The sequence below is a fragment of the Malaclemys terrapin genome, chromosome 3 (assembly GCF_027887155.1).
Source record: "Malaclemys terrapin pileata isolate rMalTer1 chromosome 3, rMalTer1.hap1, whole genome shotgun sequence".
NCBI classification, from domain to species: Eukaryota; Metazoa; Chordata; order Testudines; family Emydidae; genus Malaclemys; species Malaclemys terrapin.
This window is the reverse complement of record NC_071507.1, coordinates 187,438,973-187,455,005: the sequence shown is the minus strand read 5'-3', so window position 1 is coordinate 187,455,005 and position 16,033 is coordinate 187,438,973. Positions and strand designations below refer to the sequence as shown.

Genomic DNA, 16,033 nt, shown 5'->3' with positions numbered 1-16,033 from the left:
AGAGTTGGTTTAGTGTAAAATTAGCAGTGGCACGTACAATCTACAATAGCAATATTTGGCTTCATTGAACTGGGGCCCATAGAGTTTGATGGAAATTTCTTGTTCTAAGAAAATCTGTCTATTTCTGTCTGTGTATTTATAAAACACGCAACTTAGTAAATAAATAGAGTACAAACTTATATAACCTCTATGCTGTTTAGCTCAGTCTTCACAAAGTTTTCCTTACATTTCATTGCAGGAGTACTTTGTAATAGCTCCATTCCAAACATCCTAACTCTTGATTTCATTGATGTAAATAGGGCAGTTTTGTCATCTTTGTGGTTTTATACCAGGAAGTTTAGTTCATGGTTGATAATGCGTAATGTAAATCATAACATTTTTTGTGGTAAAGTGTGCTTGCACAAGTTTAATGCATTAATATACAAGAATCTTTTCATATTTTTATTCTTTGCTGTGCATGTAGAATACTCTCTTACTTGCCAAGTTTCCTGATCTGCTTGTTTGCAGTTGGATTGCTTCTAGGTTATTGGATCATGATATTGTTTTACCAGTACATGCAGTGATTTGGTAGTATTACATTTCTTTTTTCATTGTACAATTTAGTCTTTTAGGGAGCTCTTCGTAATCTAAGACTGTCACATGGCAGCTGCTTATGGTGTTCTGCGCAACAAAAGATTGACATGCCCTGCAAAGATGTTTTGAGAGCTTAGATCCTCATTCTGCCAGCACTTAGGGATGTGTGTAATTCTACTTGTATGAGTAGTCAGTGGGAATATTCACCTGAGAAAATTAAGGTGTTTGCAGGATTGAGGGCTTTAGTCACTTGTCATCCTCAAAGTAAAATGTTTTTAATTTTAGTAAATTGTCATTTAAAGTGAGGTACTTTTTAAAGCCTTCACTTCCATTCGATAATGTACAAAAATGGAAATATATTTCAGTACAATTTGAATAACCTTTTATTTTCGCTTGCTCTGGATTTCAACTTGTCAAAGAGGAAAGGGTAAGGAATATGAGAGATTGCTGGATAAAATCCAATCAGCTGCTTTCACAAATTATTCATTATATGAAGGGCTTATTACAGTTTTAAGGGAAATGAGATTTTTTTTTTAAAGAAATTACTACATAAATAGATTTTTGTATTAGAAATTAATTTGTTGGACCCATGGACTCTGAAACATGATTTCTTGTTTTTTCACTCCTATTAAGATACGGGAAAGCTAGATCTGGAATGTGAGTCCCTGACATTGGTGAGCAATTAAATTACTCATTCAGGTAACTGACGTCTACTGAAGGAGTTGCTTCTTTCAGTAACTACTCACCAGTGTGAGCAGGTGCTTTGTAGTCTGACCATTAATGAATTAAGTTCTATTTCCTGATTCAGCAAAGAACTTAAACCTGTTTAAATCTTTTTTGTTCTTCAGTAGGCCTTAAAGATGTGTTGAAATGATGTGCTTAAATTTTAAGCATATACTTAAGTGCTTTGCTCAAGGTGGACTGAATACTGTTGTCTAGCATGTGGGCTGAATCCTACCGAGGTTTACTATCGAACATAGTGCTTTCTGCTGTGAATAGTCACAGTGAAGTCCAGAGGGAAGTATTTGTAAGATCCCTCTGATCCTACAACTTTGGATGTGAATGGTCATACTCTTATTAAAGTCAGAACTGGAGGCCAGAATGTGGCCTTTATAATCTTCCTCTGTTAAGAATCTGTTGTTCTAGCTATGTGTTTTGTACAGTCTCTTTAGAAGGAAATTCTGTCTGCCATTTCAGTTTATTCTTCCTCACAGTCATGCAAGTGGCATTGTAAATCAGCAGTTTAGATCTTTAAGTTTATATGTAAAGCTTTGTAGCAGCTTCTTTGTTGTGTCTTTTCTAATTTTCATAGTTTAGGGCTAGGTTCTACCACCATTACTCCTTGCTGAGTAGTACCTCTCTATGCTAATCCTCTGGATTTCACTTGGACAACTCACTTGGGGTGTGATCCAGAGTCCATTGTAGTCAATAGAAAGACTCCAGTTGTCTTTAGTGCACTTTGAATCAGGCCCCTGTTGTCCCTGATTGAGCAAGGCACTTAATCACATGCCTAATCTTAAGAGTATGAGGAGTCCCATTGAAGTTAAAATGTTTTTTCTCATGTGATTAAAGTTAAGCATGTGCTTAAGTATTTTCATCAGTCAGGGCATAGAAAAGTGAATAATAATCAGGGTGAGTAAGAGTGGCAGAATCGCCCCTTCATGCTATTCAGGAGTTATATCAATATTTTTTTCTTGAGCGCTTGTTGTTCTGACAACTGTCTGTACAGTCAACCCTCAGTGTTGAGCGATGAAAGTGAAGTTTCTCTTCCCTTCCCTTCAGAGATTGCTACAGAAGCACTCGCAGTCAGATGTTTATTGTTCACAGTTCTCACCATATGTTTTACAGACACCGTTTATTACAAACCAAACAAAATTAACAACTGATAATAAGTGAGTCATGATTTTTGAATGTAGTATTGAATGGATATGCCAGAAGATGGAGCTGTTTGAAAGATTAGCATAAATATGTTTTATCGTTTTGGGAAACTTTTTTGCTGCAAACAAAGAGAAAATCATCTCTAGAATGCACTACATGGGGTGCAAGCAGTCACTGAAGGCATATATAAACTTAATCAAACTCTTTTTGTAATAGCTGTACTTCATGAAAGTCTGTTTTCAGACATTACCAGTGGAGTGTAAGGAGGCTGAATGTAACAGAATGGTTGATTGGCTTCAGCTATTTTATCATGCCAAACGGACTCCTTCCTTTGTTCATATTGTGCCTTAAAAAAAGCTTCTTTGCAAAGCATATCTATTGCCCAATTCTCAAGTGTGGTATCTAAGTTGTAAATAATAATGTTCAGTGACAATTAAGTAACAAATTAAAAATAAAAACATAATTCCCCCAGTAAAATATAACAGTAACACATCTCTCCCCTCCTCCAAAGGCATCTGCTCTGCTGATCCCAAGATTGGAGCATCACCCATGTTCTCATGAAGCTGTTGTGTAGTATATTGTCTGACTTTTTTGTAGTAGTAGCAGAAAATCCTTGAACAACACCAGATACACTAAAGGCACTCAGTAAAAATAGCAGTAATCACAGTCCTTTGTGCTTCAACTACTCAATCTGTAAAATAGGGATAATAATTCATCTGTGTGGCTGAGTTAAATAATGTTTGTAAAGTGATTTTGAGATTCTCTGATGAAACCTACACAAGTGTAGTTGCTGTTGATGTTTAAATAACTTACAGATGCTTTGTGTTTACAGGGTAAAAATAATGTCCTGTTCTGTTCAGATTTTTATATCTTTGGCTGAGTAAAATGTGAAGCCAAAGGAACCAGCTTGTTTTTATATGGACATGTGCTATCTGATCTCTCAGCACTGTGCTCTCTGTATTTACCCTAAGTACTGACCCCTCTTACTGTGGTATCCAAATGCCTCACAATCTTTAACGTATTTATTCTAACAACAGCCCTCTGAGGAAGGGAAGTGCTATTATCCCCATTTTACACAGGGGGAACTGAGGCACGGAGAGGCTAAATGACTTGCTGAATATTACTCAGGAAGTCTGTGGCAGAGAAAGGAATTTAACCCAGGTCTCCCAGATTAGCACCCTAACTGCTGATTCATCCTTCCTCACTGGCTATACTGCTGAGACCGCCACATAGATATCCCATCATTAAACATGGCTGACTCAGGTCTTAAACCTCAGTTCTTTTAATATCCCTCTGATTCACGTGGCATTGGCCACTGTTGGAAGACAGGATACTGGGCTAGATGGACCTTTGGTCTGACCTAATATGGCTGTTCTTCTGTTCTTTCCTTCTGGTACTTTTTTGGTGGTTACTGCGTACCCAGAGAGTAGAGTTCAGGGCAGTTAGTATTTCTGCAGTGATTAATCTGCTGAGCAGTCATAGATCAGCTGAGGGCAGTGTGATAAATCTGTCAAGAATTAATCTCTTCTGCTGTGCGGGGATGGATGATGACTCTCCAGAAGCAGGGAGGTTCCTTGCCATGTGGGGAGGAGTGGGTCACAAAGGGTCTGGTGCCCCTGGGAGGAGTGTGGCATTTGGAAATAGTTGGCATAGTGGGGCCAAGCTGACGCTAGATCCTAGAGATCCTAGCGCTTGGAGCACCTACAGTATTTGCCTTGGAGCCTGTGGTGCAAAGATATACTATCAGACATCTAGAAGGGATGGGGGATGGGGGGGAGAGATGACACTATAGCACTCCAGCATCCCACCAGAGGGCAGTGATTGCTCCAGTTCCACCATCCCTCATGGCTTCTGCCAGAGAAGGTCAGCTTTGGCTTGGTTTCCACCCAGAGCTCCAGGGCAGTTTTGCTAGTGGATGCTGAACCTAGTACATGACACACTGTGGGGCACCAGAGAGGTTGAGACCATATTATGCAGCTCCAATTGCCCCTTAGCAAGCTTCCTGATGTTTGTGGACCTTAAGAAAGTTGGGGTAAATTTAGTCCATTGGCTCTAGTGCTTTTGCTGATATCAGAATGTGGCTCTTCTTGTGTACTTTAAACATAACGTGACATTACTAGTACTGCGGAGGAGCAAGAGGAAGGGACTGATTGACAACGGGAAAAGAACCCCTACTGTTCTCTGGCAATTTTTGATATTTGTACTTAAATGAAACAACCAAAGGGAACGGATGGCTCAGCACAGTTCAGTGCTTCAAGTTAATGACCAGAGTATTCATGCTTGTCAAATACCCCCTGGAGAGCAAAATAACTTCCGCCCCCTCCCTCCAGCCTTCCACAATTACAGTTGAGGGAAATAGATAGTTAAGTTATTAAGAACACAATTCTCTGCTGCTATGTCACAGTACAGGTAGCATCTTGCTGATTCCCATGCTAACTGAGATGTATTGCAAATGATTGAATTTTGCAAACTTATAAATGAAGGGAAACAGACAACAACAAAAAGCCAGGATAATTCTTCCTTCTGCCCCCATGCAGCAACGCTTCATCATTTATAAAAATACACCATTAACATGGCGCATATTAAAGCTGGCTAACTGACAGCTCTCAAAATGTAATTGTGTTTCTAGTGGGGTCTCACAGTGGTTCTTGGTCCTGTGCTATTTAACATTTTTATTACTTTCCTAAAAGAAAACATAAAATCATTACTGATAAAGTTTGCAGATGACACAAACGTTTGGGAGGTGATAAATAATGAAGAGTACAGGTCACTAATTCAGAGCGATCTGGATCACTTGGTAAGCCGGACTCAAGCAAATAATATGCATTTTAATATGGCTAAATGTTAAATTTATACCTCTAGGAAAAAAGAATGTAGGCCATACTTACAGAATGGGGGACTCTATCCTGGGAAGCAGTGACTCCGAAAAAGATTTGGGGGTCATGGAGGTTAATCAGCTGAACATGAGCTCCCAGATTGATGCTGTGGCCAAAAGAGCTAATGCAATCGTAGGATGCATAAACAGAGGAATCTCGAGTAGAATTAGAGAGGTTATTTTACCTCTGTATTTGGCACTGGTGCAATTGCTGCAGGAATACACCTCCACCTCGATACAACGCTGTCCTCGGGAGCCAAAAAATCTTACCGCGTTAAACGTGAAACCACGTTATATCGAACTTGCTTTGATCCGCTGGAGTGCGCAGCCCTGCCCCCCCGGAGCACTGCTTTACCGCGTTATATCTGAATTCGTGTTATATCGGGTCGCGTTATATCGGGCTGGAGGTGTACTGTGTCCAGTTCTGGTGTCCACAATTCAAGAAGGATGTTGATAACGTGGAGAGAGTTCAGAGGGGAGCTGAATCTATGTAACTTAACAAAGAGATGGTTAAGGGGAGTCCTGATCACAGCCCCCAAGTACCTACGTTGGGAACTAATATATAATAATGGGTTTTTCAATCTAGCAAAGAAAAGCTATAACATGATCCAAGGGCTGGAAGTTGACGCTAGACAAGTTCAGACTGGAAATAAGGTGTAAATTTTTAACAGTGAAAGTAACTAACCATTGGAACAATTTACCGAAGGTCATGGTGGATTCCCAATCAGTGACAATTTTAAAATTAAGATTGGATGTTTTTCTAAAGGATTGGCGCTAGAAATTATTTTGAGGAAGTTCTCTCATCTGTGTTATACAGAAGATCAGACTAGATTATAACAATAGTCCCTTCTGGCCTTGGGTTCTATGAATTTCTAGACTTTTCTCAGTCATTAGGGGTCAGTTCATGATCTTGTACCTATTTTCTGTGCCAATTTATATTTATTTTTAATCAAAACAATGTGCTTTCTTTGATCAGCACTTCCACGATACAACCGCTGGTAAACTTAACTTGCATAATTATAATGACACAATATTCACTTTGCTGAACTTTAATAAGCTTTGTGGTGTGGTGGACAGGTAATGGATTGAGAGACCTGGGTTATGTTCCTACTAATGCCATGACTTGTTATGAGGCCTTTGGCAAGTCACTTTATGTCTGGCCTCATGAGTAAAATGGGAATAATTACACTTATCCTTTATATCAAGTGCTTTGAGAGCTACACATGACAAGCACTGTATGGGCTTCAGTGGAAAGACTCCCATTGAGTTCATTGGCTTTTGGATCAGCTCCTAAGAGCGCTAAATATTTGAGTAATACTATGTAATCTGACTGTTGCTGTGGTTTTTTCAGCTGAGTCATCATACCTGCTTCCACTGCGTTTCAAGACAAGAAAAAAAACTTTCATTAAAAATAGGTGATGCATATTCCATGCTTCCTTCTTCCTGGGGCAGAAAGAGGCCTATGTCAAATCTGAGTTTGGGATGCTACTTTTGTTTCCTTCCCCAGTGCTGCAGAAATCCTTCTGATGGGGCCCTGCAGAGATTGGGCTTTGTCAAGTTTGAGAGGGCAGGGCAGTGACTGGAAGGATGAGTGACATCTATGCTTTGCCAGGTTCTCCCTCTACCAAATCAAAGGGATCGACATTTTGCATTGAAAACTTAATGCATTTTCTCTCTCTGCAGTTTAGTTGGCCTCTGCCAATGGAGTGGGTCCTTAATTGTGGAATCTTTTGGAAGGATAGCTGCTGCAGGATTGGCTGGGCAACACAGGAGAGGGAAAAGCCCCTTTATTATAATGTAAAACTTTGAGAATTTTCAAGCCATCCTTAGCCAGGGAGATGTTTTTAAACAATGGAATGTTTCTCATCAGTTGGCCCATGAAGCAGAAGAAAAGAGGAAACTACCTGCTGTTAGATCTGGCTGTGGAGGGAATTCAATTTTGGTGGAGTCAACATCTTGCGTAAGAAGTTTAAAATGTTAGTAACTCCAGTATCAGTATATAATGTAGTTCTTCCTTCCTGGTAACTGCCGCTGGAAGTGCCTGAGCTGATACAGATCTGAAGTGACATTTAATACTTTGACCTGCTGATCTCTTTAAGTCACAGAAAGTAAACATGTCTTCCACTCTCTGAATCTAATTAACGCATAGGCCAGGCCTCATTCATCCCCTGGTATAAGCCTGTAGGAGTCATGGAGTTATGCTTGGGATAAATCTGACCCATTATTTTTTTTAAAAATGTTCAAATTGTGAAAAACTGACCAAGCCAAAAATTCAAAGTCAAAGCTGCCAATCTGTTCTTTTCTTCTCCTGTACCTGTGTGTTGCAGTGCTTTCCAATGAGTATGCTAGTATATATAATGGACAGCACTCCTTAGTCATTCCTAAAGAAGTAAAAACTTTCATAATAAACAAACAATAACTTGCATTTTCATCTTGTCTTTCCATCTCTCAGTTTTAAGTTTTAGTACCCATTTCTAGTACCCAGGCTTCCTCAGGTCAAAGGACTTCACAAGCACTTATGAGTTTAGCTTTGCAACACTCTTGCATGGTAGAGCAGTATTATCACCTCCATTTTACAGATGGAGAAACCGAGGTACAGAGATGTTGATGGAGATGAAAAAGATCACTCTGGAAGTCTGTGGCAGAGCCACTAATAGGAACCATCTTTCCCCCAGTCCTTTGCCTGAACACTGATGTCAGTGGGAGTTTTGGCTTAGTTGAGAGTCAGTAAGGAATACAGGTGTGAGTCCGTTATTAGACTTTAGGGAGCAAAACCTAAGGTATTATCTTTTCTTTAGGACTCAGGAGTGAGAGAGGATACCCAACTGCCTTTTAACATCTCTGTAAAAGTACCGTGGTCTCTTGAAAGTTTTGAATATCCCAAAGGAATCTTCTCTTTTTTTAAGGAATGCAGACATAGCTTTTTCTAATCTTCCATTATTAATGTTAGTCCTTGTATGCATGTGCTTACTTTATGTCTATAAACTGGTTTATACTTAAACTATCAAAAACACACACACTTTCCAGTTTTTGTCATTCAGGCCCCTGGGACAAGGTTGGGAGACCTTCAGTTTACATTTGAAAACTTTAAATTCAAAGATGCAAAAAAATTAATTGCTTGCTCCCCCTCCTCCACGTAAGCATGAATTCCACACCAGTGGTGGATAAAATCATAGAACCATTTGCTATGCAATGTATTGTAGTCAAATAATATTGTGAGTACATTGTTTTTTAATGTTTTTTAGCCATAACTTCATTGCCTTATATTTCTCTCCATTGAATTGCATAAGAGTTTGTCTGCCCATTTGTAGTCTGTCCAACTCCATTTGGATTTATCTTGCCCTCTTTCCTTGTATTGGCTGCTACCAGTTTTGTTTCATTGGGTTATTTTTTTTCCAACTTGCTCCATATACTTCATTAAAAATTATTAATATACCATATAACCAGATTTTGCCCAATATTAATTTTTGTGCCATTCGTGAGTCTCTTTTCTTCATTTCATACCTTTCATTCCCAAGAAGATTGATTCCCCTTAGATCTGATTCAGCTTCATTAAAGCCAGTGGCAACGCTCCCATTGGCTTAGGATCCAACCAAATTTGGGAAGACTCCCATTGGCCTCAGTGGATTTTGGATCAGGCTGTTTGAAAGGAGTAGGATCTAGCCACATCCTAAGTAACACCCTACATCACATTTACTGGCCTCCTAATTTTATCTTTTGTGTGATAATATTATTTTGAAAAACAAACAGATAAATCAAACTGAGTCCTAGCTTTGAAGTCAGTTACTGTGCTTTTTGGTCAGTGACTAGTAAACCTAGAAAAGATTATTTTGAAATGTTTAAAGGGCATTCACAATTAGTCATTTGGAATATTTTTCCAGAATGCTACAGTAGAACCTGAGCTTAACGAACACCAGAGTTACGAACTGACCAGTCAACCACACACATCATTTGGAACCAGAAGTGCAATCAGGCAGCAGCAGAGATCCGCCAAAAAACCAAAAACCAAGTAGCACTGAGTTAAATAGTTAAATATAAACTACTTAAAAATGAAGGGAAAGCAGCATTTTTCTTCGGCATAGTAAAGTTTCAAAGCTGTATTAAGTGAATGTTCAGTTGTAAACTTTTGAAAGAGCAAGCATAATGTTTTGTTCAGAATTACGAACATTTCAGAGTTACGAATAACCTCCATTCCCCAAGTGTTTGTAACTGAGGTTCTCCTGTATAAACAAATTAATTTCATAAGGTCATTGTCCTTCAGAGAATAAAATAGAGAAGTAATTGGATTACCTTAAACAGACCTCAATACAGGTTGACTAATGTTTATTTTATATATATATCTCTATATATATCTATATCAAATATCTGGGTTGTTTTGTTGGGTTTTTGGGTTATGTGTTTTCTTTTCCTCTTTCATTCTCTTTGTATATTATCTGACTCAAAAAGTACTACAGAAACTAATATTAAAAATACCGTGGTCATTCAGCAGGGTGCCTGGCTTATTTGAAAACAAGACTTGAATTTGACATTGTTTTAGATTTCAAATAGGAAAATTACAAGTTCATTAATTTCCAGGGGGAAAAAACTTTATACTAGGATTTATTAAACCTATTTTCCCCTTTATTCTTGTGTCCATAAATGAGCATTCGTCCTGGGCCAGGTCTTCAGCTGGTATAAATCAGTGTAGCTCCATATTGAATGTTGCATTTACACCTCATGAGGATCTGGTCCTATATCTTTTTATTTAAGATACATAGTACTGTTTAGTGTCACCATCTGATTTTTGAGTGTTTACATATTAAGTCATTCAGTGGTCCTTTTTGACATCATCATTTCTGCAGTCTTGCTTAACAAACCTTTTGCTATACCAAGAAACATAATTAAATGGTCTAAATTGTTTATTTGTTCTGCAGGGAAGAGGAAAAAAAGTTGTTAAAGCTTAACCCCTGGGAAGTTGTGGGGGCCACCTTAAGAGACTACTGCATCCTGCTAAACTTTTATGCTGTCCTTTTGTCAGTCTGATCGCTTCCTCTTAACTTTTTTCTGCCTCTAATAAATATGAATTTGGAATATTGCAAAAGTTTCATAAGGAATCAATTTATTAATAAATTTACATACCATGACTTGCCATGTTTATGTACATTTAAAATCTGGGTGAGTTGAAGGTAATTATTGAAATATGACATTGCACTTGATAAATGTAATGCACCTCTTCAGTACTGCTTACTAATGTCTATGTCCAAAGGTTTTGGAAAGGCACATCTGGGATTTCAAATTTTAATTATCTGTAGCCTACACTGGCATATGCTCTTACTCATACATGGAAAATCAGGATGCGCTGTCCTGTTGTGATTTCTAGCCCTCAGTCTATGGAATTGATTCACAGGCACAATTGGTTAGCTGGTTAGATTCAGGCATGTTAGTTAGGCTGGCAGTGAGATCTCTCACAGAATGGTACAGACCTGATTCATCCTACAGATGGAATTTAAATATGTAGGCTGCCTAGCGTGACCAGGTGTCCAGTTTTTGACTGGCCCACCCACTTGAAAAGGGATCACGGCGGCTCCGGTCAGCACCGCTGACCAGGATGTTGACTGTCTGGTTGATAGCACTGCACAGCGGGGCTGGCAGTCTCCCTGCTAGCCTCCGCGCCGCGCAGCTGCCGGGAAGCTGCCGGCATGTTCTCTCCTCCGGCTCCTACGCGTAGGGGCAGCCAGGAGGCTCCTCACACTGCCCGCACCCCAAGTGCCACCCCTGCAGCTCCCATTGGCCGGGAGCTGTGGCCAATGGGAGCTGTGGGGGGTGGCACCTGCGGACAGGGCAGCACGCAGAGCCACCTGGTTGCACCTCTGGGTAGGATCTGGAGGGGGGACATGGCACTGCTTCTCAGAGCTGCTTGAGGTAAGCGCTGGTGGGAGCCTGCACCCCTGACCCCCTCCCGGGTCCCAACCCCCTGCTCCAGTCCTGATCCCCCTCCTGCCCTCTGAATCCCTCAATCCCAGCCCGGAGGACCTTCCTACACCCCAAACTTCCCATCCCCAGCCTTACCCCAGAGCCTGCACCCCTAGCCAGAGCCCTCATTCTCCCCCGCGCCCCAGTCCTGATTCCCCTCCCTCCCTCTGAATCCCTCAGTCCCAGCCCGGAGCACCCTCCTGCACCCCAAACCCCTTATCCCCAGACTCACCCCAGAGCTGGCACCCCCAGCTGGAGCCCTCACCCCCTCTCGCATCCCAACCCACTGCCTCAGCCTAGAGCTGCCTCTTGCACTCTGAACTCCTCATTTCTGGCCACACCCCGGAGCCTGCACCGCCAGCCAAAGCCCTCACTCCAGCCCTCTGAGCCAGCCTGGTGAAAATGAGCGAGTGAGTGAGGGTGGGGAGAGTGAGCGAGAGAGGGGGGAGGGATGAACTGAGTGGGGGCGGGGCCTCAGAGAAGTTGCGGGCATGGGAGGGGTCCCGGAGGAGGGGCGGGGCATGGGTGTTCGGGTTTGTGCAAATAGAAAGTTGGCAACCCTAAGACTGCCCACAGTTCTTTGATTACTTTGCCATGTGGGTTCCACATGCCTCTTCACACACAAAATAGCCTGATTCTTATAGCTATCTGGGCAAAAATTCAATATGTTTAGAGTTCAGGAGGGGAAGAAGGGGCGACTTTGGGAATCTCAGGGACATAATAAGCTGTATTTACAGGAGGTCCTTGACAGAATCCTTTTGAGTTTTCTACTAGTCTGTAAATGTGGACAAGTGACTGTAAGTGCAAAATGCAGATTAGGTCCCCTGTTTACATAATGGAGGCAAAAACTATAAGGTGCTCTTCAACCGAGTTCGTAGTGCCATAGTTATGATGGGTCAAAATGAAGCCCGCTTGTATGTGTTTCTGCTTAAGATGCTTGCAGTTGCCTGCACTTCGGCTATGTTTAAGGGAAAGAATAAAGGAGAGAGATCATCATGCCCTTGTATGTGCACACAGGTAAGAAATGAAAGTTTATTGACAAGAGCTAATTATGATGATCATTTGTATAAATATAATATACATTCGATATATCTTATTTGCAAATCCTTTGCCCAGCATGTCATGGAAACCTATGTTTCCCTTTAAGGCCTGATCCATTTGTTTGAGGTGTGTGTGTGTGACAGCCTCCTTAAGCCTTTCCCATGTGTGAGAACATCATTGTATTCTGTATATGCTCCATTTAAATCTGTCTGACATCTATGGGGGCTGTTTTCCATGCATGAACATAGGTGAGTTACATCTCTGACTTCCTTGGTTGCTGGACTGCAGCCAAGGACAGATTAAGTTTCTGTGAGCAAGAAACTTGTCTTCGTGATTCCTCAAGTCAGAATTGGGAGCCATGGCAGCCCTGGAAGGGGGCAACTGGAATCCATGCGACAGAAATGAAATCTGTGGGGTCCTGCTGTGCACCTCGGAGTTAAACTTTCATTTATAGTTGCTCATTTCAAAACACCATTCAGCATTTTGATTTTGTCGAAACAAATGATCACGTGAATCTTGTTGCAAAAGTTCTGAGTTCTGAAACTGGAATGTTTCTAAAATTAAATCTGTGGCAATTGTTGATTATATCTAGCAGTTCTAAAGCTCTTTGTAAATCCACTGCTGCCTGTATTTCTCCCTTCATTTATTCAGAGAGCTTCTCTCATTCTCTATGCTCTCTTCACACTCCCTTACACCCTGTGGGTCAGATTTAGACCTTGTGTGTGTATAGGAATCTCCAAACTAAATTGGACCAGTGGTCTAGCTACCTCAGTTTCCTGTCTCCAACAGTGGCAAATACCAGCTGCTTAAGAAGAAGGGGCAAGAAACCTTATAGCTGGCAGTGATGGAATAACCTGCTGCGGCAGGGTGCTAGGGTAGCACCCTCAGCACTGAGTATGCTGCAGCACAAAGAAAGGTGCAGGTTCAGCTGGGAGCAAGTTTCTGTTGGGACCGGTTTCTGTTGGGAGGGATGACTGACACCTGGGTGGTAATTGCTGGGCTAATGAGACATTTGGCTCAGTAGCTGGGTGGATATATATATATAAAAATAAATTTGGGAGGAACAGGAAGTTATGGGGAGCTCAGAGGATGAGCTGCTGGAGGAGAGAGAGGGCTGTGTATAAGTCGCCTCCTGCTGTATATTTGTGTCATGTTCTGTTTTGCTTGGGAACCGAAGAATAAATGTACATGTGGTGAAAATTTTCTTTCCTAAACTTCAATAAATTAGAGGGTGGCTTATGCCTTGATGCAGAGGTATTTATACCCCTTCCAAAACTGTTTGAGTTGTTTTGTTCTGTTTTTTACTCTGTGCTCCCCCTGGAGTAATCAGGTTTCCCTAGGTTGGGAAACATGGCTGTGAAGCCAGATGTGTTCCTGAGTTACCCCTTTTTTGTCAGGAACTGGATTGTGCAGTATGTGGGCTTGTCTATACGAATGCCTGGGTCTTGGCAAATGGGTGTACATCTACCCCTCGCTAGCATGTCACACACTAAATGTGTATGTGGACTCTGCTGCCAGGCACTAAAAATTTCACAGTGCGCTTTAATCTATTCCTGTTTCAAAAACAAGCCCTCTCTGTGTTGTTTTTGTGTCATGTGCCTACTGCTAAATTTAATGGTACACTAATTTTTTTACAAACCTAAACAATTCACTTTTATATTTTATTGGTACTATTGTTTTGAGGATGTTTTGAGTTCTGCAGTAAATCTGGGGATTATTTCAAAGTATGCAGGGCTATGTGCTACCCCTGTTTTCCCGACTAAGGTTCAGGCTACATATTATTTAAAAAAAAAAAAAAAAAAAAAAGAAAATTGCAGAAAAATTCAAAATGCTTGAGTCTTATAGACCCAAAAGCTACCTGTCTTTGCTGCACTGTGTGCAGGGGTTATGGTGATTTTAAAATGAACATTATTATTTACTTATATTTTGAGCACAAAACTTCAGCCACTTAATTAACTTGGATGGTGATACTATATCCAATTCCATACTTCCTTACTATATAGATAGCTTGGTTCTTTTGAAAGTGCGTGTGTGCGTGTGTGTGTTTAAACAAACCTACAGTTTCCCTCTAGGTAGCTTTCCAGAGGAAATGTCAAGTTGTGTGGCAGCATTGCTATTGTTTATCAATGAAACACTGGGGCAGAACTCCAGCTGGTGTAAATTGTCATACCTCATAGCTAAGTACCTTCATGGGGAGAGGGCTCTTTAATCTACCGGAGAATGGCATAACAAGAACTCATGTCTGAAAGTTAAAGCCAGACAAATTTAAATTAAAAATAAAGGACACCTTTCTAACAACGTGAGTGATTAACAATTGGAACAAATTACCAAGGGAGGTGATGGATTCTCCATCTCTTGAGATCTTTAAATCAAGACTGAATGTGTGTTTGGATGATTCGCTTTAGCCATGCAAAAGTTTATTGAGCTAAATGCAGGGGTAAATGGGTGGAATTCTCTGGCCCGTTTTATACAGAAGGTCAGACTAGATGATCTGATAGTTCCTTCTGGCCATAAATCCTATGAAACTGAGAGTTTATTACCACTCCCCCAGTTTTTATGCCATCTGCAAACTTTATCAATGGTTTTGTTTTCTTCCAGGTCATTAATAAAAATGTTCAATAGCGCGGGACGAAGAACTGATCCCTGAAGGACCCCACTAGAAACACCCATTAGATGATGATTCCCCATTTGCAATTACATTCTGAGATCTATCAGTTAGCCAGCTCTTTATTCATTTAGTGTCAATTTTATATCGTTCTGTTTATTAATCAAAATGCCATGCTGTACACAGTCAAACACCTTTCGGAAGTCTAAGTATTCCCGTGAACAGTGGTACCTTTATCAATCAAACTTGTAATCTAATCCAAGAAAACAAAATCAAAATATTTGTTTCTGTTGTGTTCACTCCTTATCAATAATTGATTTGATATTTTTGAAAATATGAAAACCATAACAAAGAAAGCGCAGTTGGGGACATCTGCTTAATATGTACTTCTTCCTATTGATTAATCTTTGGAACTTGAAACTGCTACCGTACATGAATGATTTAGTTGCCCTGAGGTGGTTGAGAAATGATGTGTTGCTCAAATAAACTTGAGTACCCTGCAAATGGTGAAAGCTGATACAGCATATTGCATTCACTCAGGGTTTCCATTTTTCAACAGCTACTTGCTGGGATAAAGAAATCGAGATATGCTGCATGGTTTTTGTTTTGATGCTATTGGGAAATCTGTAGAATGGACAAATGAGCAGTAGTACATTGCTCCAGGAGCATTTATCATTGTGATAAACTTGGCAGTTCATCCCACAAGGTAAATAAAATTTAAATTGTTTAATTAGATAATATTTTGGTTGCAACAGAAGAGCTCCTAAAACTACATATTTTGGTCACAAACCAATGCACAGACTAAAACTCAGTGTCTTTCATTGATATAGAATATGTGGGTTGGAAGGAACCTCAGGAGGTCATCTAGTCCAACCCCCTGCTCAAAGCAGGACCAATCCCCAGACAGATTTTTGCCACAGATCCCTAAGTGGCCCGCGCAAGGATACTCCTGCCTAGGAAACATTTGTTACCTTGTAATTGTGATGCATGGAAATGCTTTGCTTAGATTCCTTTTGCACTAAAAACAACAACCCAGTCCCCAAAAAACCCTCCTTTACTGACAGACGCCTTTTGTGTCTTTCAGACTGACCAGGTAAAGCTGCTGAACA

General features: G+C 40.6%; 1 protein-coding gene across 3 annotated transcripts in view; it reads left to right on the top strand.

Moving 5' to 3' along the window:
- LDAH (lipid droplet associated hydrolase) overlaps positions 1–16,033 on the top strand; it is a 181,313-nt gene that overhangs the window by 21,332 nt on the left and 143,948 nt on the right. Inside the window, exon 1 of one of the 3 annotated variants that reach the window (XM_054024436.1) lies at positions 15,546–15,630. The exons of the other annotated variants lie outside the window; for them this stretch is intronic. The gene's annotated coding sequence lies outside the window, so the exon portion shown is untranslated. Of the gene's footprint in view, positions 1–15,545; positions 15,631–16,033 lie in introns of those variants that run through there. 3 annotated transcript variants of the gene reach the window in all.